Genomic DNA, 27,954 nt, shown 5'->3' with positions numbered 1-27,954 from the left:
GCACCTATTCCATGCTGTAAACCTTGGATCGGATTCTTCTGGACATTGAATGGATCCATCAACAAATCCAAACTTGTTTTTGACTTCAAGAGCTATTCTCACCTATCTACTCCATGAGGAGTAATTGATCTCAGACAGAGGAGGTGAAACGAGAGTCATGTTAGGGTTTTCAGCTATGTGTAAGTACAGAGAATCATCTATCTCATCAATGCGATGATTAACAAGGTTCTGTGTCGATGATCATGCTGTAAATTGCGTCTGGTTTCCATCACCGCCGCCGGCTGTCACCACCGCCGCATAGCTCCGGTGTGGCTCTGATACCATGTCGAACATATGCTATGTGAGATGATTCGTCATACAGGATGAACTCAAGATGAAGAAAACGGAGAGAAAACTCTTCTGTATTGATGATGAATAAAGGAGTGAAAAGTTAGAATGCGAAGCGGGAAGCAGCTTAGCTACATATACAAGGACGGCAGTTATAACTGCCACACAGGAAGGAAAAGACAAAAATACCCCTGAGCCTTTAGCCTTTAGAACTGAGCTACACTTTGATCATCTGCTTGGTAAGTGTTCCATTACTCAATGTTCCATCAGTTATCCTGTTCTGAACTGAATACAGAAAACATTGGCAGCGGGAAAGATTCCAACACAACCTCAACATCCAATTAGAAATTAAAGCAATGGCGACGGAATGAAGAACATGAAGAATCTACTTTCCCTTAGCTACTATGATGTACCATATTATCTTAAGTATTATTTTTTGTACTTGAGCATCTTCTCAGAGGATGTCATCATCAACAAAAACAAAGTGATTCGACTATGGATTGTTGAAGGATTTGTTAAGGAGAATAGCCAGTAGGTAAAAGAAGAAGTTGCTGAAGCCTATCTCAATGAATTACTTCATAGAAACTTAATTCAAACAGTAGAGAAGTTTGACGATGGAAGGATGAAGGGCTTTCAATTAGAGTGCACGACATTTTGCGAGAAGTTATACTTTCCAAGTCAATAGAGCAAAACTTTGCAATCATTGCCATTTGGCAAAACATAGAATCTTCCAACAATTTTCGACGCCTAGAAATTCATAGGTTTGATGACAACATTCTGAAGTGCACTTCATCAAAAATGCATGTTCGTTCTTTACAATTCTTTGAGCCACTTTCATGCTCAACGGCGTCATCTTCATTATCAAAGATGTTTACTGCCAAATATATTCCTCTAAAGATATTGGATTTAAGAGATGCTGAACTAGAGGAAATTCCAGAGGAAGTTTTTAACTTGTTTCAATTGAAGTATTTGAGTTTGAGGAAAACAAAGTTGGGAAGTGTTTCTGAATCTATAGGACATCTTCAAAACTTAGAGACTACACTTGATTTGAAGCACACATATGTGATTGAGTTACCAGTTGAGCTCTTAAAACTTTGTAAACTCCGGCATCTCCTTGTATACCGTTACCAAGATGAATGGAGTAATCCTTGGATGAGTACGCAAAGCTTTAATGCTCCATTTAAGATTGGAGAATTATTGTCTTTACAAAAGTTGTGTAATATACAAGCAAATGATATTAATGTAGTGTCTGAGATGGGAAAACTAGCACAACTAAGAAGACTAGGAGTTAAAAAGTAAGACGAGAGGATGGCATAGAATTTTGTTCGTCATTGGAAAAATTGACAAACCTTTGCTCTTTAAGTCTTGGGTCGAATTCAGAAGATGAGATCCTTGATATTCACCATCCTCTATATGTCATTCCTCTTCATCTTCGTACATTACAATTGATAGGGCCTCTCGAGAGAGCACCTCAATGGTTATCCTCACTTGTAGGCTTAACCAATCTAAATTTGGAATGGAATAGACTTGTTGAAGATTCATTACCGTTTTTACAAGATCTGCCCATGTTAGCATATCTTAATCTTTCAAAGTCTTATGAAGGGGAAGGATTCTGGTTCAAGGCCAACAAGTTCTCAAAGCTCAAGACACTGTGTATCGGTGAGTTTGAATGCATTGAAATGGATAAGAATTGAGGAAGGTGCATTACAACATCTCGAAGTTCTTTACTTGGATGAATGCAGATTGCTTGAGCAGCTGCCATTGGGTATTTAATATTTGTCTAATCTTAAGAGAATTGATATTCATGATATGGTTGACAAATTGATGGCAACTTTAAAGCCAAATGGTGAAAATTATGCAAATATATCTCACATTCCAGAGATTGTCATTACCCATATCATAGATGGTAAGCGGAAGTTTTTCTATTAATGGGTGATCACCAAATTAATATGCACTGCAGCACTGATGCACATGTGTTTTTATTTTAAATTTTGTGTTTTTATTTTTAATTTAATTGTTTTTCAGAACAATTAGAAGTTAGTGTTGTAATAAGCCTATTAGCTCAAACATATTGACCAATAAGAATTTAGATAAAGAAGATAGAGAAGAGATGAAGAACACAATAAGCCAGAGAAACCTCTCATCCTGTTATTTCAATATCTGAATATATATACATGTACAATCATTAAGTATTATACTAAATGACATAACTGTTACATATGTTACAAATCAACAATAATGTCCATAATGAATGAGATATTTATAACACTCCCCCTTGGACATTATTTGTCCACAATCTTGCTTCAATAACAAACTTGCTAGGAAAACCTTGTGGGAAAAACCTAGACAAGAAAGGAGTACAATAGAAAATATATTCATGCCTCATTAAAAACTTCACTAAGAAAACCACGTGGGAAAAACCTAGTTGAAGAAAAGAGTACATGATATATGTAAAAGCATATATTGTCTTTGGTTGCCTCATTGAAAACCTTAACTTAAAAAGACCCTGTGGGAAAAACTTTGTTAAGGGAAAAAGAGTACAACCATAAGCCTTCAGGGCGCAAACTGCATAATCTTCAGGATTTTGGGGTTTGTCCATTTAAACAATTATTTTGCAACTTTTCCCCATTGTCATTACTATATCATACTCATGTCTCGTTAAAAACCACACTAGAAAACCCAATGGGAGAAAACTAGTGAGGAAAAGAGTACATGATATTTATGTGTGTTGCAAATAGTGTGCAACTGTTAGTCTTTTATGACTTAATCTTCAGGATTTTACGTTCAATCTTCCGGATTGATTCAAGTAAATGTATTTCCCGTCTCCCCCTGAAGATAACAATCTTCAAGTTGTACATATATTTCAAAATTTGAAGAGATGGATTGGACAAATCTTCTAGATTATCACTAGAGTAGTGTACAACAATCTTATGGCTCTTCTAGAGCTCATATAACATTTGTGCAACACAAGTGTTATTGTCCTCATTTTGAACATTTAGGGAAATTCATTGTATAACCAGTTTGGACTTGGCATATTGTGGGGATCAAACAAACAGCCAGTACCCAAGTAGCCTATTAAAATCGTATCATGGTTTCTTACATAAATGTCATGTCTTTGTATCTCGAAGATACCGGAGGATATGTTAATCATTATTCAAGTATTTCATTTGTAGGGGGGCACTAGATTTTGCTAGCAATTTCATCGCAAATATGTTGCGATTATGGAACTTCTGGTTCTATAATGATGCTCCAACAATAATGAAGTAAGGGACTTCGAGTCCAAAAAAAGGTTCCTTATCTGCTTCAAGAGATTATTAGGCAATCTTTAGTTTGATAAAAACATGACACTTATATGCATATAGACATGTGAAAAAAGCATTTTTAGATGTAGGCTGACTAGTGTATATAAAAGAAATCTTCAAAGAAAAACTCGATCTTCAAGTCGAGATAAATACTTATAGCTTTCACAAGCTTTTTATTTCAAAAGTCTCAGTCTTTAAACATGAACTGACAGTATCAAGCTCTTTATATATTTCATTGATGTTTACACCATCAATCTTGACTAAGATAATAAATAATAAATAAGTTCATTATCAACCCTTTATCCAGCACACAATGGTACATATTATTCCTTCAATGAGGATATTAACTCCATTCGCAACCCTTTAAAGAGTAAATAATGACACATAATAATACTTAAATAAATCCTCACTTCGAGAATTATAAATCCATCCAGGATTTCTCAAAATAAATTTAACTGCATATCTAAATTTATTATTCTGCCAATTGTATTATGTAGCGGAACTAAATGCCATTTACCATGGGAGAGTATATTTGATTAAAATCAATTAAAGGTCTCTGCGTGGACCCATAGGCTACAAACTCGCTGCATATCATATCACCTTATTATTCTTACTTCTCTTTCATGCACACACCCATTTGTAACCTTCAGGGTTAACGCTTAATGGTGTATTGTTATAAAGAGAATTTATTCATATTAGCGAGTCGAGCTATGCCTTAATTGCTCCTTTATATATTAAATAGTCATGGCACTTCTGGTGTCTAACTCTGGATCCAGATTATCATATAACGAGCAATTTGTAATGGCAATTGTGTTGTCGACAACTATAACCTTTTTGTAAAACTCCCATATTTGTAAAAGTAATGGCAATTTCTAAAACAACCAGATTCTAAACATTTCTCAAAGATATTTTGATCTGATCGTTCCGCATCCCTAGTATTACGTTTGTTTGGTGCACCCATAAGTCTTACCAGGGTTTTTCGTCATCTGGACGAACGTCTGCAGGACATAATTATTCAAGCTATTTCAAGAGTGACAATATTTCTTTACTAGATCTAGTATTATGATCCATATCTCTTTCACCAATAGATCTCCTACATTTCTAGTGTCAAGGAGTATCGATAGATATGTTTGGTCCAAGGATATGAGACCTAGTCACTTCTTTTATGATCATTATGATCAATAGATGTATTTGGCAGATTATTTGCTAAAATCGCAAATAGATTATCTTTTAAACTTCCAGTTCAATCTAACTAGTACATGGATTTAAATAATGAAGATGTTTTTATTCTTATGAAATTTCTTGGCATTCCAAAAAGCTACGGAGTAGTATATTATCCCCCCCTAATGCCGAGAAACAATCTTCATTAAGAATGCAGTCAACGTACCCAATTATATGTATTGATCCCCTATCATGGGCTTTCGGTATTTAATCAATAGACGGAGGTTTCTTTGATAGCCCTTTTAGAGGTACGTTGTGGTGGTGATATAAAATAGACTGCGCAAAAAAAAAAAAATAACGCAGATAGGGAAATGTTACTTCTGAAACCACATACTAGGTGAAAAAGGGGGTATAGCAATCCTTGAGGGATTGATTTGTGATATGCATTGAGTTTGACTTGGGTAAAAAGAACTTGACTCATAGTAACGTCATAGCAATCCTTCAGGGATTGGTGGACCATTTTTGTCAAGAATTCATTGTCACGTTTCAACCTAAAGGGTGACTTAGAGAATTAAAGTCCTTAATCTACCTTCTGGGAAAATAAATATACAAAAAAAAATGAGGGCTATAAATTTAATTAAATATCATATGCCCAAATATCATGTCAAAGAGTTTCTATAGCAGAGACTAGCACTGTAAACATGTCATAGCCTTTCATTGTTATCACATGCAAGCTAAGGTTTAGCAACGACAGGTGCAACCTAACCATATTGAGAATTCATGCTATTGCCTCACTTATATGTTGCGTGATGAATTTCAATAGCTATGGCCTATAGCAAATAATAAATTGCCAACAAGAGAAATAACAAATTCTCTTATATAAGCCTAATCAAAAGATTATAGGCTAACTATTATCAATTAAAGATAAGCATATTCAACATGTGATATAATTGTCCCTTATGTCTTAGACACCAAAGACTCAATTTAGTCATGCACATCATATTTGGTACACACAAGGCATGACATGACAAGAGATATTCTTATTAATTCATAAATTAGAAAAAAATGAGAAGTACCGTTCGCCGAAGGATAATGAGCACATGTTTGCTGCCGGGCCCATTCATTCCTATTTTGGGGAGTCAAAAATAGTACTTTTCCAAGAAAGCTCTCATTTTATCTCATAGTTTCATTCAAGTATGAAAATATCACAAAACAACAAGATATACAAGCTGAAAATGGCAGAAATTTTCAGAATTTTGACCTGAATTGCTGAATTTTCTGGGAAAAAACGGTAGCACATTTTGACACAAAATTTTGCAGATATGTAGTTCAGCAAGTCTAGAACATATACGAAAATTTTCATGCCAATCTAAGGTCTAGGAAGTATTTTTTCTAAAAATTTTCCCAACATTGCTCCAGGCAGAAAAATAATTGACAGCACAGTGCCAAAACTTTAATTTTTCTGGAATCACCAAAGCATATTTTTAACAAAATCTTTTTACAAATATCAAATACCATGAGTCTAGGTTCTCCAGAAAAAATTCCATGCCATAAGGAGTTCAAGAAGTATTTTTCACGAATTTAATTTTCAAACTGCGCCGGTCAGAATTTTAAGACAGTGATTACTATGTGTAAAAAAAATCACAACTTGTTTGCTTCAGGCAAACCAATATGATGTGAGTCAATTTTGACTTTTGGAGAGTATCATAGCATTAGAAATAGAAGTTGCAAACTTCATTCATAAGTCATTAGTCACTTTAAAGATCAATCCACATTCAGGGTCTTCCAGACCTTATTAAAAAAATAGCCCAATGACCAAACAGTTAGCATAATTTTGTCATGTACTACTACTGGAGTACAATACGATCATTGACAATGAGATCCGCATACACCAAATATCCTTCAGGGATTCACTTAGGGTTTATAGATCCTTTTAGATCAAATATCTATAATCGAGGCCTTGAGGGAAGATAAAGATAACGGGTGACTGATAAAATTAGTGCTCTTGATTTACCTTCTGGGTAAAATTATATTAAAAAAAATTAGACACTATCATTTTGTTTAAATACTCCAATTTACGATTTATTCTAATGCCCAAGACTCATGTGAAATAATTTCTATAGCAAATTAGCAGCAAATTAGCACCATCAATTAACTTTTAAAACAATACAAAGCCAATTTTACATTGGGGAAACTGCCCTAGTGCTGATGTTTTTAATTTGTGCTATGACTTGTTGCCTTCTGGGCAATGCTATGTTTAAAATTTTGGCTATAATCACTTGTTGATCAAGATAATCCTTCAGGGACAGTCATATAATAAGTGCTTCATTTCTGGGCAAATATTGCATGCAGTTATGCAAGTTCCCATTAAGAAAAATCTTATTACCAAATATGGCCTATAGCAACTAATTATTATGTCAAATTTTCTTTCATGATTCACATGACCATATTGCATAAGAGAGTAAATTGTGATACAAAATAATTGTCACATAACCTTCATAACAATTACCATGTAATACATGAAATGATAATTTCTAAAATGCCATGATTATCACAATATTTTATGTTTCAATCATGCTCTCAAAATTTTAAGCATCAACGGGATGCAAATGCGTATGGCATATAACCCTCTTAGCCAACATACATGATCACTCATCAAAGTTTAATCATGAGACAAAAATAATCTTCAAGCATATATATGATCACACACATGATAATCATCTATCACATAAATATATGCATATATAAATATTTTCTTTAAGAATGAAAATACTTAGCTCTGAGTATAGTCAAGAGCCAACGATGACGTGAAGAGGGATCTTGTCTCAAATTAAAGTGACTTTATCATGACCAACATCCTGCTTGCCTATCCACTTTTGTATTTTGCCACCATAATTGCATGTTTATGCTACTATCTATTGTCTGTTACCATACTGCGTGCCTGATCTGTGTATAGTGTAATAGTATAGCCTATGTGCCAACTCCTTTTGTATTATGACAAAGGGTCAATATTCTTGAAAACGATAGTAGCAGACAAGAGGGATTTCATGATGCAGCAGTAACTTCCAGTTCATTTTCTACTGGTTATGAATTCTCCCAACATCTTCTGAAACTGTCAATTTGAACCCCTTTTGTCAAAGCAGAAGATAACCCAGAAGCAAGTTTTACTAGACAACTTGGGATCTATGAGAAATTAGATCAAATGCTTTGAAATAATGAAAGGGAATAATCATATCAAGAAGAAACACTAAAACAGGTGATCACATAAACCAACGATGGAGGCAATTAGACACAAAAATATAAAGCTTCTTTAACAATATTAGGATAAAAATACTCATCTTATTGAAGCAGTGTACTATGAGTAGCAGGCATAATCTGCGAGCTTCGCCGCACTCGGATAAAGGCGGTGCCTGATAGGAGTAGCAGTGGTTGACGTAAAGAGAAAACCAAACTTCGGCCGATGCTAGTTTCTGCCAATTCCGGCGCCGGCGGTCCTCGTTCCGACGGTGTGTGTGTTTTTTTTTTTTCAGCGCAGCAGTTGCCGGATTCAGTATCAGCTGTCTGATCATCATCGTCATAGCAGAAAGAGACGCCGGTGCAGTCGCAACTTGCGAAGTATCATAAGGTCCTTGATCGTCATGTTGTTGGTCCCGTTGGAAAGCCACTAAGATGGAGGATCGTCCAGTCAAAGCCGATCGTCCACCACCAGCAAGAGGCAGCCGGATCGCCTCCAACGAAGTCGCGATTGCGGAGAACGCATCCGATGGCCGATTTGTCTCCCGAAGGTCGCAAACGAGAGCGGCAGAGGTGGGGAGTCCCGTGAGATGGTCAGAAACACCATCGCCGGCGAGAGAATGGCCGGTCTCCGTCGAGATTAGTCGTGATCGGCGCGAACTCCGAGTTCTCAAACCGCGGCCGATCATCACTCCGATGGTCCGGATGAGTAGCTGCTGTGCTGGGGATGATTTCTACCGGTCTGTAATCTTCATCGCCAACAGTTTGCGTTTCTCAAACCGCGACCCAGGCTTCGACTTTGGATGCTGTTTCGACATCGGTGTCGCTCCAAGCCAGCGATGAGGATTCTCGAAGGTATAATATCGTCGCCAACACCCAGGAAAAAATTTACGCCAAGTAGATGTAGAGAGCAAAGCACTAATAACGTGTTGTAATAAGTCTATTAGCTCAAACATATTGACCAATAAAAATTTAGATAAAGAAGATAGAGAAGATATGAAGAACACAATAAGCCAGAGAAACCTCTCATCCTGTTATTTCAATATCTGAATATATATACATGTACAATCATTAAGTATTATACTAAATGACATAACTGTTACATATGTTACAAATCAACAATAATATCCATAATGAATGAGATATTTATAACAGTTAGAAGTTTTTATTATGATGGATTTTGTAGTAGGTAAATTAATTGATTATAGATTGTCACATATTCGTCCTGGTTGGTAAAATAGTTAGCATATCAGTCAATTTTGACCACAATTAGATGTTCAATGGTTATGTTGTGGAACCGTGTCCACCTTGCAAGGTGGACACGGTTCTATGTTCGTAATTACTGAACTATATATTCATAATTATAAAGTTATATATTTATAATTTTTGAACTTCATATTCATAATTATTGAACTCTATATTCACAATTACAAAACACTATGTGTTCATAATTACTAAACTATATTTTCATAATTATAAAGCTATATATTCATAATTTTTGAACTTCATATTCACAATTATTGAATCTCTATATTCATAATTACACAACTATATGTTCATAATTACGTTCACAACTCTATATTCATAATTATAGAACTATATGTTCATAATTTTTGAACTATAAATTCATAATTATGAACAGTTTTGGAACCGTGTCCACCTTGCAAGGTGGACACAGTTCCACAGCATAATTTGCCTTAGTTGTTTGACTTGGTTAAACCATCAATATGAGTATTTGATTAATTACCTGTTTGTAACAACTTATTGCTCCAAAATGCTAAAATTCAAAAAACTACTTGAAGTAGTTTTTTCAATCAGTTTTTGAGAAATCATTTTGCATGTAATCAACTATCAGCTAACGGCTAATTTACCAAACACTTTTCTATAATCAGCTAATGCTATCAATTAGTTAAACTCACTAACCCAATTAGCTAACAAGTAACAACTATCAACTAACAGCTATTTACCAAACACCCTCATTATGTTTGTAGTGTTATTGTCTAATACAGCACTTTGTGGCTAGGTTGGTACCGCTAATGCCCTTTGAAAGTGCACTTGTTATACAGTGGACCATAGTCCACACCAGTGGCGGAGCCACATTTAAGGTGCAGGGGCCTTGCCCCCTCCCCCCTCCCCCCCCCCCCCCCCCCAACTAATTTTTTATTTATTTATTAGTATTGTAGTTTTTTTTGGCCCCCCTCACTAAATATTTGTTATTTTGCCCCCTTCAAGCAAGCTTTTAGGGTAATTTAGTGGATTGCTAATTTGCTATATAGTTAGTTTTTTAATTTGCAAATGAAATACATCGCAATTGTGCTTATTATAATTTATAATAATAAATTGTCATTTTGCTACCAAAATCTTTAAATTTCTGCTACTCTAATCTTTGTCTTTTTTAATTTGCAAATGAAATACATTGCAATTGTGTTTATTATAATAATAAATTGTCATTTTGCTACCAAAATCTTTAAATTTCTACTATTTTAATTTTTATCTTTTTTAATTTGCAAATGAAATACATTAAAATTGTGTTTATTATAATAATAAATTGTCATTTTGGTATCAAAATCTTTAAATTTTTACTACTTTAAATTGATCTTTTCTTTAAAAGAAAGAATTCTGAAAATTCAAAATGAGTAAATTCATTTACAAGTATTGAGCTATTGAATTTTGGAAGGTGTTCCAAATTTTATTATATTTGTAATATAATGATGTATTTTGAAATATGTTAAATAAATATTTATATGTTTTATTATTCCCTCTCAAATTGTGATTGGCCCCCCGCACCAACCAATCCTGGCTCCGCCCCTGGTCTACACATCGATGTTTGGACCATGATCGTTGAATAAAATTGTAGTAAAATTAAAATGATATTTTAGTGTTATTATAATGAAACTAGTGTGTATGGAAAATGAAACTAAAAAACAAAGCACATTATTGTCAAATAAAACTATAGTATAATTAAAATGATACTTTTTTTTGTTTTGAAAAATTAAAATGATACTTTATTATTGATACTAGTTTTTTATGCGCATTGCGCGATTGGGATAATGCCCAATGTTTTTTTTAAAATAAGTACTTTAAAGTATATTAAGGAAAAATTATATTGAAATTGTTCATGCATAGATAATTGAATGTTGAATTTGCGTATTTAAATAGGTAATTCTTCTCCCAAAGGTTAAGTCCCCAACCCCAAGGGCCCCCCACACTCCGACCCGACAGAGCATTGTGGGAAGTTGTAAATCACGGTGACTCAATGGTTCAGCAGACAGGGCCAAATGCTGATACGCACAAGGAATCTGCCCACTTTGGACATAATTCCCGCATTGCCGCCGCCGAGGTTCAAACCTTGGTCTCTTCTCCCAAATACTACCCACTAAACCATTGAGCTAAGCCCGTGCGGGTTAAATAGGTAATTCTAAGTTTACAAATGCAATATAATATAGTCAATATTGATTATAATTGTCAATAAAATAATTGTATAGGTATGGTTGAAACCAAATACGGGACATAAGGGAGAACAAATAAAAATTAGGGCATAAAATATTAAATATATACTAATATTGTTTGAGGAGATTCCGACATTAGGATTTGTGGTTAAGTTCTATTAAGACTTTAATATTAGAATTAGATTAATGGTGTAGTTATAATTCTATATTAGACTTTAATATTAGAATTAGACTAACGGTGAATTAACGGAAAAGTTAAATGGATAATCATATAATTAAGGATAAATTAGAAAATCTTAAAAGAAAAAAAATTAAAACCTGAACAATATGAACCATTCATTTGATTTAATAATTTGGCGGTCATTTTTTCTACCCAATTTTTAATAATTAAATAAATTCGCTGGTCAAATCCGCTAACGCTAACCGCTAACTGCTGATTGTCAAACAACGACATTGCGAGGTAGTTCTCACTTCAATTTGTTGTGTGATTTGAATACTCTCTTTGTCACAAAATCTCTCAAGTAGTTAATATGGTTGGCTTTATTAATTATATTTTTTAATTTTTTCATGGTATTAATAAAATACTTGGTAAATAAATATATAGCATTATTTTATGTTATAACATTGATATTTAATTAGAAAAATAGTTCACAAAAAAAGATAATAGATAATGTAGTGAATATAATCAATTGATGAATTTGAATGTAAAAATTTTTACATTTGAGAAAAATAAAGGCAATATAACTAATGAAAATATTTATTTTAATTAATTTATTGATAATTAATAATTTGTTTTTCACTGAATAAAGACATTGTAAAGACAATGTAGCGAATATAATCAATTAATAAATTTGAATATAAAGAATTTTTATATTGAAGAAAATAAAGACAATATAACTAATAAAATTATTTATCTTATCTAATTTATTGATAATGAATAAATTTTTTTTTGGAATAAAGACATTGTGGACACATAATTCTAAATTAAAAAAATGCATATGTATTATTTTTTGTTGTAACTACTAAATTATTATTTATATATATATATATATAAATTTATAAGAGTAAAATAGAGTACTAATTATGCCAACTTTGATTGGGATGAGGTTCGAACCTAAGACCTTTTTTTATTGAAATCAATGAGTAAGTTAACGGTGAACTAACGGCAATTCTTAAAATTTTAACGGAATTAGTAACGGTGTGTGGGTATTTTAGGAAATTTTAGTGTAAAATTTAAATCTGATCAATCTTTAAATCAATCTGAGCCATTCATTTGATTAAAATCTGTGACCGCCATTTTTTCTACCCATTATAGGCCTAACTCTCTTGGGCTCTTATTAGTATAGTAGATATAGTAGATAATGAAACTAGTGTGCGTGAAAAATGAAATTAAAATCTAGAGTAATACAATGACATATATGATCAAATGACCTGAAGTGCAACTAAAATAATACTTCAACATTATTATAATTAAACTAGTGTGTGGAAAATGAAAAAAAAAAAATAGAGTTTATGCAATAATATATATTATCAAATGAAACTATAGTAGAATTAAAATGATACTTTAGTATTGCTATAATGAAACTAGTGTGGCAGGAAATGAAACTAAAAAAATTAACAATATTGTCAAATAAAACTAAAGTGTAATTTTTTTTTTTTTTTTTACAACAAACTAAAGTGTAATTAAAATGAGAGTTAATACCCAAAATAGTCCCTCGACTATGCCATAATTATCAATTTGGTCCTCAACTACCATTTTTACCCAATTAAGTCCTCAACTATGTAATTTTTACTCAATTAAGTCCTCAACTATACAATGATTACCCAATTTAGTCCTCAACTATACAATTCTTACCCAATTTAGTCCTCTGTATTAATTTGACTGTTTGTTGACTGTCAAAAGTCGGGATAAAATTATAATTTTACAAGATTTCTCCTTCCTCTCCATTTAGCAGCGTCAAACCATGAATCTACAGTACATAAATTATACTGTGCATTTATCAAATTATGAATCTACAGTACATAAATTATGAATGTGCAGTATAGAAATTATGAATCTACATTATAAATTTTATGAATCTATAGTATAAAAATTATGAACTTACATTATAAAAATTATGAATCTACAGTAAAAATTATGAATGTACAGTATAGAAATTATTAATTTACAGTACAGAAATTATGAATATACGGTATAAAAATTATGAATCTACATTATAAATTGTATGAATCTACAGTATAAAAATTATAAATGTAAAGTCCACCAATCACCATACACATGGTGAAAATGGGTCCAGGGCATACACATGGTGAAAATGGGTCCAGGGCATAACGCTGCTATAAATAAGCTACAGATTGCATTATGGAACAAAGTAAAAGTACAAGAAAGAAGCCTTCAATACCACAATCCAATGAAGTCCACTGGGCCTTGCACTACAGAGCATGGCCCAAAGAACTAATTAAGCAACAAAGTAGGCAAATTATCGCAAATTATGGTGTGCAACCGAATGCACCATGCGCATGGTGTATTCGATGCAAAACGATATCATTTTAATTAAAAATCGCGCGTCCCACTTAAAGAAGAAATCAAGTTCGATTTTCGGCAATAGCATTTTTATATAACCATTAATTCATAACTATATATCCACAAATTCATAACTATATATCCACAGTGAACGAATGAAGTAAAAATCCACAATGAATGAACTAAATATCCACAGTGAATGAATGAAGTAAATATCTACAATGAACAAACTAAATATCCAAAATAAATGAACTAAATATCCACAAATTCATAACTATATATCCACAGTGAATGAATGAAGTAAATATCTACAATGAATGAACTAAATATCCATAATGAATGAACTAAATATCCATAAATTCATAACTATATATTCACAAATTCATAACTATATATCCAGAAATTCATAACTATATATCTATAATAATGCTATTGCCGAGAATCGAGCCTGAATTTTTTTTTTTTTAAGTGGGACGCGCGTTTTTAGTCAAAACGACGTCGTTTTGCATCGTATGCACCATGTGCATGGTGCATTAGGTTGCACATCATAACTATTGGCAAATTATTGTGTGGACCATGGGTCCACACAATGTTATTTGGACCATAACAAAAAATACATTTTTAATATACTAAATGTATATTATTTTTGTACTGAATGTACATTATATAATATAATGTACACTCAAAACAAAAATAATGTACATCCCCTAAATACAATGTACATTATTTTTGTAGTGAATGTACATTATTTTACAGTAGACAAAATATGGTCCACACAATAATGATTGAACAAAGTAAGCAATCGTTATACCGTGCACCAGGGCGCACATAGCAATGTGCGCCCTGCGCCTCCTAAAACGACGTCGTTTTGTATTCTGTTATAAAATTATGTGGTTTTAGGTATAAAATTCTGTACATTCGAAATAGGGGATTTTTGTCTTTTTAAAAAAAATTATCTGTTTTCAGGTATAAAATTATGTGTTTTCAGATACAAAATTATGTGTTTTTTATTATATAATTATGTACATTCGAAACATGGGGATTTTTAGTTATAAAAATTATGTGTTTTCAAGTATAAAATTATATGTTTTCAGGTATAAAATTATGTGTTTTCGGGTATAAAATTTTGTGTTTTCTATTATACAATTTTGTACATTCGAAACATGATTTTTTTTTTTTAATAACAAACACACAAAAAGATCCGAACGATGTCGTTTGGGGCCAGGGCGCACAAGGCAGTGTGGGCCCTGGTGCACGGTATAATTTGCCCAAAGTAAGAGGTAAAGTAGGCATAGGGGATCTAGGGTTAAAGTCCCCAATTGAAAACAAAAAGTAGTATATGCTATTTAATGGGGGAGTGGCCCATGATTAGAAAAGTGAAGTATAACAAACAATGTGATTTTACCTCATTATATTTACATTTGTCTAGAGATAGAGAGGAGGCTTATCTTTGTTGTTTTTGGAAGTTAACTGCCGTATTTGTTCGGTAAGCTATTCCATGTGATCCCATGATATCCATGTTGCTCTTAGGCACTATATCTTGTAACTGAGAAATCTCTGGCATCATCATATCAGAAGGAGAAAGTGAAATAGGAGGCAACTCTTGAGCTCCAACCAGTGGGCTTATATTTGAGAATTGATCACCGGCGAAATTTCCGGCCACCGGCGCCGCCCAAGCCATGGTGCTAAGGAGGGAACACGTCTACGGTGGCACACTGTACATCACCAGAGCCACCGTCGGCGGCCAGGACCGAAATATATTCATCGATTGCCGGTCTCTCTGATTTTGCGTGAACCAGCGGGTGGCTGTGTTTTTTTTTTTTTTTTTTTTTAATTATTATATATATAATATATTTTTAATTTAATATATAAATAAATAAAATTTATAAAAATAAAAAAAATAAATAATATTTTAAAAAGACACATGTCGACCATGGGAAGGCTTAACCTGGATGAAATGCGATTCTATTCCAATTCAGTTACAGAGAGAGACTAATGCTATAGATAAATGCTACACGTAAAAGTCTCCTGACTAATAGACTATTCTAAGCTGACTAGTCTAACACCACATATTAAATACTTTATTACAAGAGGAATATATTCATAATAGTAAACATATTATTCACACACCCCCTCAAGCACAAGGTGGGTGTGCTACCACATTGAGCTTGTCACGAAGAAGCTGGAAGCGCGGGCCCGGGAGTGGCTTGGTGAAAATTTCTGCAAGTTGATCTTTAGTAGACACAAAATTGACAACAAAATCCCCAGATGCGACTTTGTCTCGTACGAAATGATAATCTATTTCCACATGTTTTGTTCGAGCATGAAAAACTGGATTAGCACAGAGATACGTGGCGCCCAGATTATCACACCACAGAGTAGACGGCTGACCAGAGTGTAAGCCCAGTTCTTGTAAAAGGGACACCACCCACGTAACCTCTGCGGATACATCTGCAAGAGCTTTATACTCTGCTTCAGTAGACGATCTAGCAACTGTACGCTGTTTTCTGGATAACCACGAGATGAGGTTGGTACCAAGGAACACAGCATAACCACTTGTACTCTTTCGGTCAACTGGACACCCAGCCCAATCGGAATCTGAGAAGGCATGCAGAGCAGTCGATGTAGACGGAGATAAACGCAAACCATAGTCTTGAGTACCTTTAACATAACGGAGAACTCGCTTCAGAAGACCCCAGTGATCGTCTGTCGGTGAGTGCATGAACTGACACAGCCTATTAACTGCATACGATAAGTCGGGCCGTGTGATTGTTAAATATTGCAAAGCCCCCACAATACGACGATACTGAGTCGGATTTTCATACGGTTGATCAGAAGGGGAAACAGCTTGAGTGACCGCGGCAGGTGTGACTAATGACTTACAATCACTCATACCTGCACGTGTGAGAATATCACCCATGTAACGACGTTGTGATAGTAGCAATCCCCCATCTACCTTCACCGTTTCAATACCCAAGAAGAATCCAGGTGTCCCCAAGTCTCGAATCTTAAATGTCGTGGACAATTGCTTGAGAAGAGTGTCAATAAGTGCAGAATCATTTCCCAGCATGATTATATCATCCACATACACTAATAAAAAAATCCGAGATGTACCAGTGGTATAGTAAAAAAGCGAGACATCCGTCTTGGATGCTAAAAATCCTGTAGAGAGTAAGAAGTCATGCAACCTCTTGAACCAGGCCCGAGGTGCCTGTTTGAGGCCATAAAGAGAGCGCTGTAGATGGCAAACGTGGTCCGGGTGCGTGGGATCTTCATACCCAGGTGGCTGCTTCATGTAGACAGTTTCAGCTAGATGTCCATTCAGGAATGCATTATGAACATCAAGGTGCCGTAAAGTCCAGTTATATGACACAGCAAGAGAAAACAACAATCGTACTGTAGTCGGTTTAACAACGGGACTGAAAGTGTCGAAAAAATCTTCACCGGCGACCTGATTAAACCCCTTGGCCACAAGCCTCGCTTTATATCTCTCAACGGACCCATCTGCATTGCGTTTAGTTCTAAATACCCATTTGCACCCAATTATGTTCATATGTGATTCTACTGGGACTAGCTGCCAAGTATTGTTGTGAAGGAGTGCATTAAACTCCTGGTCCATGGCATCACGCCAATGCGGGTGCCCAACGGCTTGAGAGTAGCAGGTTGGGTCTACAGTTGCATTTAGAGCGTGAAATTCTTCATCCGTACCCTGCGTCATATGTCGAAGGCGCATAGTGAGTGGCACGGGTGGAGCCGGTGGCTTTCTCCGACGTCCCCTCGCCGGTGGTCTAATAGCCAAGGGCGCGGGTTCACTAGCCAAGGGTGCGGGTTCACTAGCCAAGGGTATGGGTTCCGGTGCAACCACAACCGGTGATATAGATTGCGTTACTAAGGGGCCAGCTGCCCAAGGTGTAATGGCTGCAACTTGTTGCGGTGTGTGCTGCACAACTCTATCTGAAAAAGGAAAGGTAGTTTCGTCAAACCGGACATGACGACAGATATATCCCCTATAGGACGGTGGGTAACCTAAGAAGACACAGGGCGCGGAGCAATACTCTATCTTGTGGCGATTATAAGGCCGTAGATAGGGATAGCACCGGCACCCGAATACTCGTAAAAAGGAGTATGGGGGAGATATATTAAAGAGACGTGAGTATGGACTCTGGAACTGTAGAACGGCAGACGGCATGTAGTTGATTAAAGTGGTGGCAGTTTCAAAAGCATAGTCCCAGTACTGTAGAGGGACTTTACTTTCAGCGAGTAGAGCTAACCCCGTTTCAACTATGTGTCTATTCCGGCGCTCTACCCTTCCGTTCTGTTCGTGCGTGTAAGCACATGACTGTCTATGGTTTACACCTAGGGATTGAAAAGTGTTATGTAATTTGCGATATTCGCCCCCCAGGTCGGATTGAATGGATTTGATAGAACGCGAGAATTGTCATTCTACCATGACTCGAAACGACTCAAAACATTTGTATACATCCGTCTTTACCCGTAAAGGATAAAACCAGGTAAAGCGGGAATAATCGTCTACAAATAGGAGAAAATACCGAAAGCCAGTACTAGAAATAACGGGAGATGGTCCCCAAACATCTGTGTAAAGTAACTCTAATACATTTGCACTACTAGAATTGACCCTATCTAACGGGAATCGACAAGATTTCCCGAGATGACATGCGGTGCAAACGCCAACTGCTTTGGATTTATTGTCAACCGGACACGTTTGGAGAATTTTATTTAGGACTCGATTATGTGGGTAGCCAAGTCTGCGGTGCCACATGTCCGGAGTGGTTAGGGAACTTATGAATGCGAAACGTGACTGAGACAGCGGAAGTGTGTATAGCCCTCCAGAAGTGGGCCCTTTAAGCAGGGTTGCCCGGGTTATTGAATCCTTCACAAAAAAGCAATCTTTGTGAAATTCAAAGAATACATTATTTTCGTTAGTGAATCTTTGAACTGAAAGTAATGGAACAGATAATTCGGGAACATGTAATATATTAGACAATTTAAGAGGCTTAGACACGGATGGAATAGATGAAGAACCAACGCGTGAAATAATCAAACATGTGCCATTACCGACTCTTAGAACGTCATTCCCATTGTACTCATCAGATTGAGACATCATTGACGCGTCGGGCGTGGCATGAGCGGATGCTCCCGTATCCGGGAACCAATTACCTACTGCACTTGTTGCGGATTCATCTCCAGCGACCGTGAGATTGGCCTGGGCAGGCGGTGGCGGAGTTGTAACGCTTGAAGCAGTGTACGGCAGTGTGGCCGAGAGCCCGACAAATCTGGCACTTCGGCGGATTTCCACGACCATTGCGGCCGCCACGCCCATTCCCGCCACGACCTCCTCGGCCGCGTCCACCACGGGAATTGCCTTCGCCACTGCCGCGTCTGCCACGAGCAGTGTACAGACCGGAATGCGCGACTCCAGAGGCTGGCGCCGGGTAATCATCCGCAAGTATGAACTCTTGCGCCTGTAAAAAATCCGAGAGCTGCAGGATGGTGATAGGATTAAGTGAAACTGTTAACGAGGCCGCCATGGCCCTGAACTCCGGGCGTAGACCCCGGAAAACGAACAAATTATGTTCGTTTAATGATACCGGCCGGCCAGCGAGCGCGAGGTCTTCGACTAGAAGCTGCGCACGGCCTAGGAACTCTGCCGGTGAGCTGTTGCCCTGACGCAACGATTGGAACTGCCCAAGTAAATTCAGGCAACGCGCACGAGTCGACGAACCGAGAGCGGCAGTGATGGACTGCCAGACGTCACGCGACGTGTTCCTACCAACAGCCAAGTACATCACCTCTTCTGATAGGGATGAAATCAGAAGAGAGAGAATGGACTGATCTTGCTGTGTCCACAACCTGTACGCTGGATTTGCCTGAGGTACGGTCGTGGTAGCGCCGGAGGCGTCGGATGGCGGAGAGTCGATCGTCGGTGGTGGGCAGGGGGTTTCTCCGTCTACGTAACCAAGCAGACCCTGTCCCCGGAGAAAGGGCACGAGCTGTGTGCGCCAAAAGAGGAAATTTCGGGAGGTGAGTTTGATGGAGACGAAGTGGTGGGCTGTAGCTAGGGTGTTTGTAGTGGTGGCCGACGGTGGTGCGCCGGCGGACACAGTCCTCTCAGAGGAGTTTGTCGACATCGGAGGTGGAAAAAAAGGTGGTCGACGGTTGGGAGAGGATCGTCGATAGGGAGGGAGAGAAAAGTGGAGGATCTAACCTATGGCTTAGCTGATACCAGATGAAATGCGATTCTATTCCAATTCAGTTACAGAGAGAGACTAATGCTATAGATAAATGCTACACGTAAAAGTCACCACATATTAAATACTTTATTACAAGAGGAATATATTCATAATAGTAAACATATTATTCACAACCTGTTAAACTTTAGACTTAATTGAACAAATTAAGGGACCCAATTGCACTATCCGCTCGACTTAGGGGACTAATTTGACCATTTTTCCATTCGTAAATCATATATACTCCGCGATTCCTAAAGCTATAAAAAATTGAAAATTAAATGTTATTTTAATTTCCACTATAAAACTCATTACACAATATTTATTTCCGATGTTGCATTCTTAAAACAGGGGGAAACAAACATTATTAGCACCAAAGTATCCATGAAGATAAAATCAGAGAATGAAAAAAAATATCACCTAAAATAAAAATATAATAAAATAAAATAAAATCACAAATATAATAAAATAAAATAAAATCGCTGTCAAGATTGCCGGCCAGTGAATATTCAAAAATAAAGTTTAAAAAAAGCATAAAAAACCATTCTGTTATTTTGGCCCACTTTGCCATCCTAGTGCAAATGGAGATTAAATTAATTTTTTTTTAAGTATTAAAAATATAATATTCAATTTGTTATTCCCGTCCACTGTATTCCAACTTTCAGTTATCCTGTTCTGAACTGAGTACAGAAAACACTCCATAAGAGAACTAACAATTCTTCGCAGGTAACAGTTGAAAGTGAACTTCAATTCCTTGTTGTAACCATGGCTGACGCTGCCGTAACGTTTCTATTGGACCAACTGTCAAAGTTGATCCGTGAAGAGAAGTCACTCTTGGGAGGAATCAGAAAAGATGTGGAACACATCAAAAATGGTTTGGATCGTCTAAGGGCGACTTTGAGAGTTGCGGACGAGATGGAAGAAAGTGATCCTCAAGTTAAAGCCTGGGTGAAGATAGTCCGGGAGCTGGCATATGACGCCGAAGATGTTCTTGACGAATTCTTGTTCCGCTTTGGAGCTCGCAGGACACACTACTGGAAATTCTGGAATTTCCGACTACCTGAAAGTGATCTTAAATCAAGTCGAAAGTCTTGTTCCGACCACTTTTGGTATCCGGAAAAAACTTTGTTGCTATTTCCGATCACTTTTTGGTATTAATTTGATTCAAGATCACTTTCAGGTGGTCGGAAATTCTATAATTTCCAGTAGTGACAGTTGGAAGAGTCTACACTGAGATCAAGAACATGTACACTTCCCTCAAGAACTTAAGAGCTCGGCGAAGGCTTGCTCATACACTGCGAGGGATCAAGGCAAGAGTCAACGACATCGCTCAGGAACAGCCAAGATTGTTAACAACCTCTGCTCACACTGCCCACAACTACAACAAATGGTGGTATGATAGTCGAGGGGATGCCCTTTTGCCAGAAGAGTCGGATCTGGTAGGTATTGAAAATCCCAAGCATTTTCTTGTTAACCTCCTGCTTGCTGTTGATGATGATTTAAGGGTCCATTCTGTAGTGGGTATGGGGGGATTGGGAAAGACTACTTTGGTTAAAAAGGTTTATGATGATGCCAAAGTGATAAATCACTTTCAGTATCGTGTGTGGGTTACAATTTCTGAAACATTTAAGATTGAGGAGTTGCTGAAAGATGCAACTAAACAACTAGTGAAGCAAACTAAGCAAGATCTCCCACAAGATTTTGAAACCATGGACTCAAATAAATTGAAAGAATTCATTAAGAATATTCTTTCATGCCAAAGATACATCATTGTTCTTGATGACATTTGGGACATTAATGCTTGGATGGCTATAAAATATTCTTTTCCTAGGCAGAGTTTTGGTAGCCGTATAGTTATCACAACGAGGAATAGTGAAATTGGTGCCTACACAAGTCACGAATCCCAAGGCGTTGTCTACCCTTTAGAGCCATTGTCTCATAAAGATTCATGGATTTTGTTTTGCAAAAATATATTCTCTGATGGTTCATGTCCTCCACACTTGGTGAGCATTGCTGAAAACATCTTAAAGAGATGTAATGGTCTACCCCTAGCGATTGTGGTGATAGCTGGGGTGTTGGCTACAAAGAGTGAGAGCATTGAAGAATGGGAAAGATTCCAGCACAGTCTCAACATCCAAATGGAAAGCAATAATTGGATGAAGAGCATGGAGAATCTACTTTCCCTTAGTTACTATGATCTACCATATTATCTCAAGTATTGTTTTTTATACTTGAGCATCTTTCCTGAAGATGTCATCATCAACAAAAATATAGTGATTCGACTATGGATTGCAGAAGGATTTGTTAGGGAAAACAACAAACAAGTAAAAGAAGAAGTTGTTGAAGCCTATCTAAATGAATTACTTTCTCGAAACTTAATCATACTTGTTGAGAAGGCTTTAGATGGAAGAATGAGGGGATTTCGAGTGCATGATATTTTGCGAGAAATTATTCTTTACAAGTCAGTAGAGCAAAACTTTACCATCATTGCCACTGGGCAAAACACAGAATCATCCAATAATTTTCGACGCCTAGCAATTCATGAGTTTGATGACAACATTCTGAAGTGCACTTCATCAAAAATGCATCTTCGTTCTTTACAATTCTTTGAACCACTTTCAAGCATGGCATCATCTTCATTGTCAAAGATGTTTACTGCCAAATATATTCCTCTAAAGGCCGCCGGACGACTCGTAGGAGGTGAGAAGGGCCATTAGATTTAACCGGTGCTGAACTAGAGGAAATTCCCAATGAAGTTTTTAACTTGTTTCAACTGAAGTACTTGAGTTTGAGGAGGACAGAGTTGAGAAGCATTTCCAAATCTATAGGACGTCTTCAAAACTTAGAGACACTTGATCTTAAGGAAACTTATGTGATTGAGTTGCCAGAGGAGCTCTTACAACTTTGTAAACTTCGGCATCTCCTTGTATACAGTTACCAAAGTATGCGGTTCAATCCTTGGACTAATGGTGCACAAATCTTTAATGCTCCATTTAAGATTGGGGAATTACTGTCTTTACAAAAGTTGTGTTATATACAAGCAAATGGTACTAATGTTTGTGTCCGAGATGGGAAAACTAACACAACTAAGAAGACTAGGAGTTAGAAAACTAAGACGAGAGGATGGCAAAGAATTTGTTCGTCATTGGAAAAGTTGACAAACCTTTGCTCTTTAAATCTTGGGTCGAATTCAGAGGATGAGATCCTTGATATTCAGCATCCTCTGAACGTCATTCCTCTTCGTCTTCGTACATTAAATTGATAGGGCGTTTGGAAAGAGTACCTCAATGGTTATCCTCACTTGTAGGCTTAACCACTCTATGCTTGCAATGGAATGGACTTGTTGAAGATCCATTACCATTTTTCCAAGATCTGCCCCTGTTAGCATGTCTTCAATTTTCAAAGTCTTATGAAGGGGAAGGATTGTGCTTCAAGGCCAAAAAGTTCTCAAAGCTCAAGCATCTGTGTATCCGTAACTGCGACCCACTGAAATGGATAAGAATACAGGAAGGTGCACTGCTTTATCTGGAAAAGTTTGAACTGGGAAAATGCAAATTCGTTGAGCAGATGCCAATGGGAATTGAACGTTTGTCTGATCTTAAGGTAATTACTATCTATGACTTGGCTGACAAATTCATTGCAAATTTAGACTCAGAAAGCAAACAAAGTGAAATGTATGCAAAGATATCTCACATTCCAAAAATTAAGGGGTTGTTTACTAACATGGAAAAATGGAGAATTTTCCAAAAAAATTGAGAATTGAAGAAGTGGAGGAATGGAAAATGGAAAACTTGTTTACTAAAATAATATCTCCAATTGCCTAACTCCTCTCCATTCTCCAACTTCATGTACAAATTTGGAGAAAGCCTTTTTAGACTTCTCTAATTGGAAGAATGGAGAAAATGCGGATGAACAGTAATCTTTGCGGAGGGTCGACAGTTCGAATCTAGCTGTGTGCGCTTGTTGCAGTTTCTGTCCTTACTTCAATTTTAGCTTGTTTCAGTTTTTGTCTTTACCTCAGCCTTTCGCCATCATTATTAATTATTATTATTATTATTATTATTATTATTATTATTATTATTATTATTATTATTTATTTATTTATTATTATTATTATTATCATCTTTAATAATAATAATAATAATAATAATAATAATAATAATAATATTATTATTATTATTATTATTATTATTATTATTATCATCTTTTTTGTAGAAATGTAGAAATGTTATATGGGATGATTGTATTTAATAAAATCAAAAAATTAGAGAAATTAAGAATTAGAGGAACGGAGAATGAAAATTGAAAAATTGGAGAAATGGAAAACTGGAAAAATGGAGAAGAAAAACTGGAGAAATGGAGAAATAAAAAACTGAAAATGGAAAAACAGAGAAACGAAGTAAACGACCCCTAACATTTCCCATGTCATAGAGGGTAAGAGGGAGTTTTTCTTTTTGTCTTTCTTCCCAAAAGTTTAATCCCCAATCCAAATGGGCCCCTACAGTCCGGCCGACACAGCATCTGGGAGATTAGACCTTTGCTTACTGCGCACAAGGAGCCCCCTCACTTTGAGAGGTTGCTCTCATTACCATTGGTGAGACTTGATCTTTGGTCTTTTTTCCCAAACTTCACCCATGTGACCAACTAAGCTACCAATGCAGGCGAAGTTTTTCTTTTTGTGATTTAATGTCTGGTGGTCATGAGATTTAGTATGTTGTGTTGTATATATATACTTTGTGATTTAAATTTAGTTGTTTTCTAGAGTATTAACTACTTAAAACTTTTGATTGTAATATTAATTGATGGTAGCTAGATTATCATATGATTTTATTGTATTGTCTAATACTCTTTGAATGTGTTCATCACCAAAGATTTATCCACAAGTCGTTTAGTTTGCAGCATAGGTTTTCATAATAGCCCTGTTTGGTAAAATAGTTAGTCTATCAGTTAATTTTAACTTGTTTGATCATTATTAATTGTTTGACTTGATTAAACAATCAATATAAGTGTTTGGTTAATTAGTTTTTTATAACAATTTATTGCTCCAAAATGCTAAAATTCAAAAAGCTGTTCAAAACACATTTTTCGATTAGCTTTTTTGATAAAGTCATTTTATATATAATCAGCTCTCAGCTAACAACTAATTTACCAAACAGATTTCTACAATCAACCAATACTATCAACTAATCAAATCCACTAACCCAATTAGCAAATAGCTATCAATCAACAACTATTTACCAAGCACCGTACCCCCAATATGCCACCTTTTGGGGCACAATAATTAGAGATTGCTATTATATTGTAGAGATTTTTAAGACATGATTGAATCTGTTGAATTAATTTTAAATTTCTTTTATATTTAATTTTTATTTAAATAAGTCTCTAAATATAAAATTCTGTTGTATATATTATGTATAATTTGTTATGGTCTCTTAACGGGATATATTATTAACCACTTCACAAATCATATTTAATTTTAATAACATATATACCATGTGCAGCAATACTGCCAATACAAGTCAGTTTTAGTTGTAAGTGTTTATTTGTAGTGATGCATGGCCCCTGAATGTAGTGATGCACTGTGTGTTAATTTTAATCTTAAAAGGATAACCCAGTTTGTGTTCTTCAAAAACAAAAACAAAAACAAAAACAAAACAAGAAAAGCTCAATAATTTATAATTCTAATTTAAAAAACACAGTAAATATATTAACCAAAGCAATGAATATAAGCATCGTCACATTAACAAAGTCAAAGTACAACGAAGAAGCCTTCAACACCGCAACCCAGTGAAATATATTATTTATATAATGTACCTTCAACAAAAATAATGTACTTTAAGTATAAAAATAATGTACTTTTAATATATTAAAAATATACCTGATATTTATAGTCCACACAATAATTTACCGCTTACTTATATGTGGGGCTAACATTTAAGTAGTTTGGGTAAATATGGATCTTGGGTTTAATGAAGCTGCATTTGAAATTGATAACAACTTTTTCCTTTAGTAGAGTTCATTTTTTCCATCCAGCACTAGCATCTACTTCTTGTGTAATAAGACTAATCCTAGTTAGTTATGAACTTAAAAGGATAATTAAAATTAAAATTAACAAAAGTAAAAATAAAAACACAATAGTGTATTATTCTAATTTCAAAACCACAGTAAATGTATATCCAATTGTTAGACCATGGACCATGGTTCATATTACATTATGAACCCTAGTCCAAAAATTATGCATCGGCAGTTGATACATTCTATACCTATAATTAACAGTTTCTGCACCTGTTAACAAATTGAAGACATATAACATGATAATTACGAACATATAAATATAACTACATACACATAAATAGTTAATTATAGATACAAAATATGTTAATTGTGAACACATAAGATGTTAGTTACCATGTTTTGTATTTACAGTTAACATATTATGTATTTACCATTAATAGTTTGTGTCTGTAATTATCATGTTATGTGCCTTCAATTTTTTATAGGTACAAAACCGGTTAACTATAGGTACAAAATGTCTCAATTACAAACACATAATCTAAAGGTTATTTTTAGACCAGGGTCCACAATACATGGTAGACCTGGTCTATGGTATAATTTGCCATGTACATCCATCTAAAATGTGAAATGAAGGCATATTAACCAAAGCAATGAATATAAGCATCATCAAATTAACAAACATAGTACTCGCTTTTGATTCATTATCATATAAAATAAGCTACAGATTGCATTATGGGAAACAAAGTAAAAGTACAAGGAAGAAGCCTTCAATACCACATCCCAATGAAGTCCACTGGACCTTGCACTACATACTACATAGCATGGCCTAAGCAGGGAAGGATAAACTAATTAAGCAACAAACAAAGAGGAAAAGTAGGCAGAGGGATCTAGGGTTAAAGGCCCCAATACAAAAAAAAAAAGTAGTATATGCTCTGTAATGGGAAGCTAGGGGAGTGGCCCATGATTAGAAAAAGTGAAGTAGTATAACAAACAATGTGATTTTACCTCATTTACATTTGTCTAGAGAGGAGGAGGAGGCTGATCTTTGTTGTTTTTGGAAGTTAGCTGCCCCATTTGTTCGGTAAGCTGTTCCATGTGATCCGCTTTGTTCCATCCATTTTCAACTTTCTTGGTTTCGTCGACCATAGAATCTTCTAATATGGTTGAATCCATCTGGTCAACCTCAACAGGTGGTGGACTCTGAAGAAACTTCTCCCAAAAGGAGGAGTCTAGAGGTATGTCGTCATCCATTAGGCCATTCTGCCACTCGATTTGAGGGTCAGGAGAAAATCCATCAATTTCTAAAGCCATGTTCCTATTTGTGACATCCCGTATTTTCCTAAAATAAATTAGAGTCCCGATATTAAATATTTTTACTAAAAATATTTATATAGTTATTTATCTTGAAAATGGGCTCGGGTCTATCTTGTATGGTGAACTAGTATTTTATACCCAAATGGTTTTAATCCCTAAAGCTTAGTAATTTCCTTGAGCTCAAAGTGTTTTATTATCCTAAGCCTATATGTATTATATGAGCTTTGAACGCAACTAGTCAAACCCATATGTTGATATGAGTATATGTGTTACTATTTTGAAAGCCCAAAATATATTTATATATTTTGTATGATCCTTGATCCAAAAGAATTACCCAACCCAAGTGTGATCTTGAACCTTGACCCAACCCAAGTCTAGCC

At 35.7% G+C, this 27,954-nt stretch overlaps 2 long non-coding RNA genes and 2 pseudogenes across 2 annotated transcripts; 3 read left to right on the top strand and 1 right to left on the bottom strand.

The window, feature by feature from the left end:
- The first annotated feature begins 694 nt into the window (after nucleotides 1-694).
- LOC109160447 lies at nucleotides 695-25,015 on the top strand (annotated as a pseudogene).
- LOC109160449 lies at nucleotides 11,493-15,394 on the top strand. Its single transcript, XR_002050739.1, has 3 exons — nucleotides 11,493-11,503; nucleotides 13,927-13,944; nucleotides 15,272-15,394. It is a non-coding gene; the product is annotated as an uncharacterized LOC109160449 (long non-coding RNA).
- LOC109160448 lies at nucleotides 20,900-24,017 on the top strand (annotated as a pseudogene).
- Nucleotides 25,016-26,961: 1,946 nt separating the features above from the next.
- LOC109160451 lies at nucleotides 26,962-27,549 on the bottom strand. Its single transcript, XR_002050741.1, has 2 exons — nucleotides 27,266-27,549; nucleotides 26,962-27,086 (listed from the first exon to the last, which is right to left on the bottom strand). It is a non-coding gene; the product is annotated as an uncharacterized LOC109160451 (long non-coding RNA).
- Between the last annotated feature and the right edge of the window lie 405 nt (nucleotides 27,550-27,954).

Source organism: Ipomoea nil, unplaced genomic scaffold (genome assembly GCF_001879475.1).
Source record: "Ipomoea nil cultivar Tokyo-kokei standard unplaced genomic scaffold, Asagao_1.1 scaffold2847, whole genome shotgun sequence".
NCBI lineage: Eukaryota > Viridiplantae > Streptophyta > Magnoliopsida > Solanales > Convolvulaceae > Ipomoea > Ipomoea nil.
Note: the sequence above shows the minus strand (reverse complement) of the source record. Positions and strands in the feature narration are given on the sequence as shown.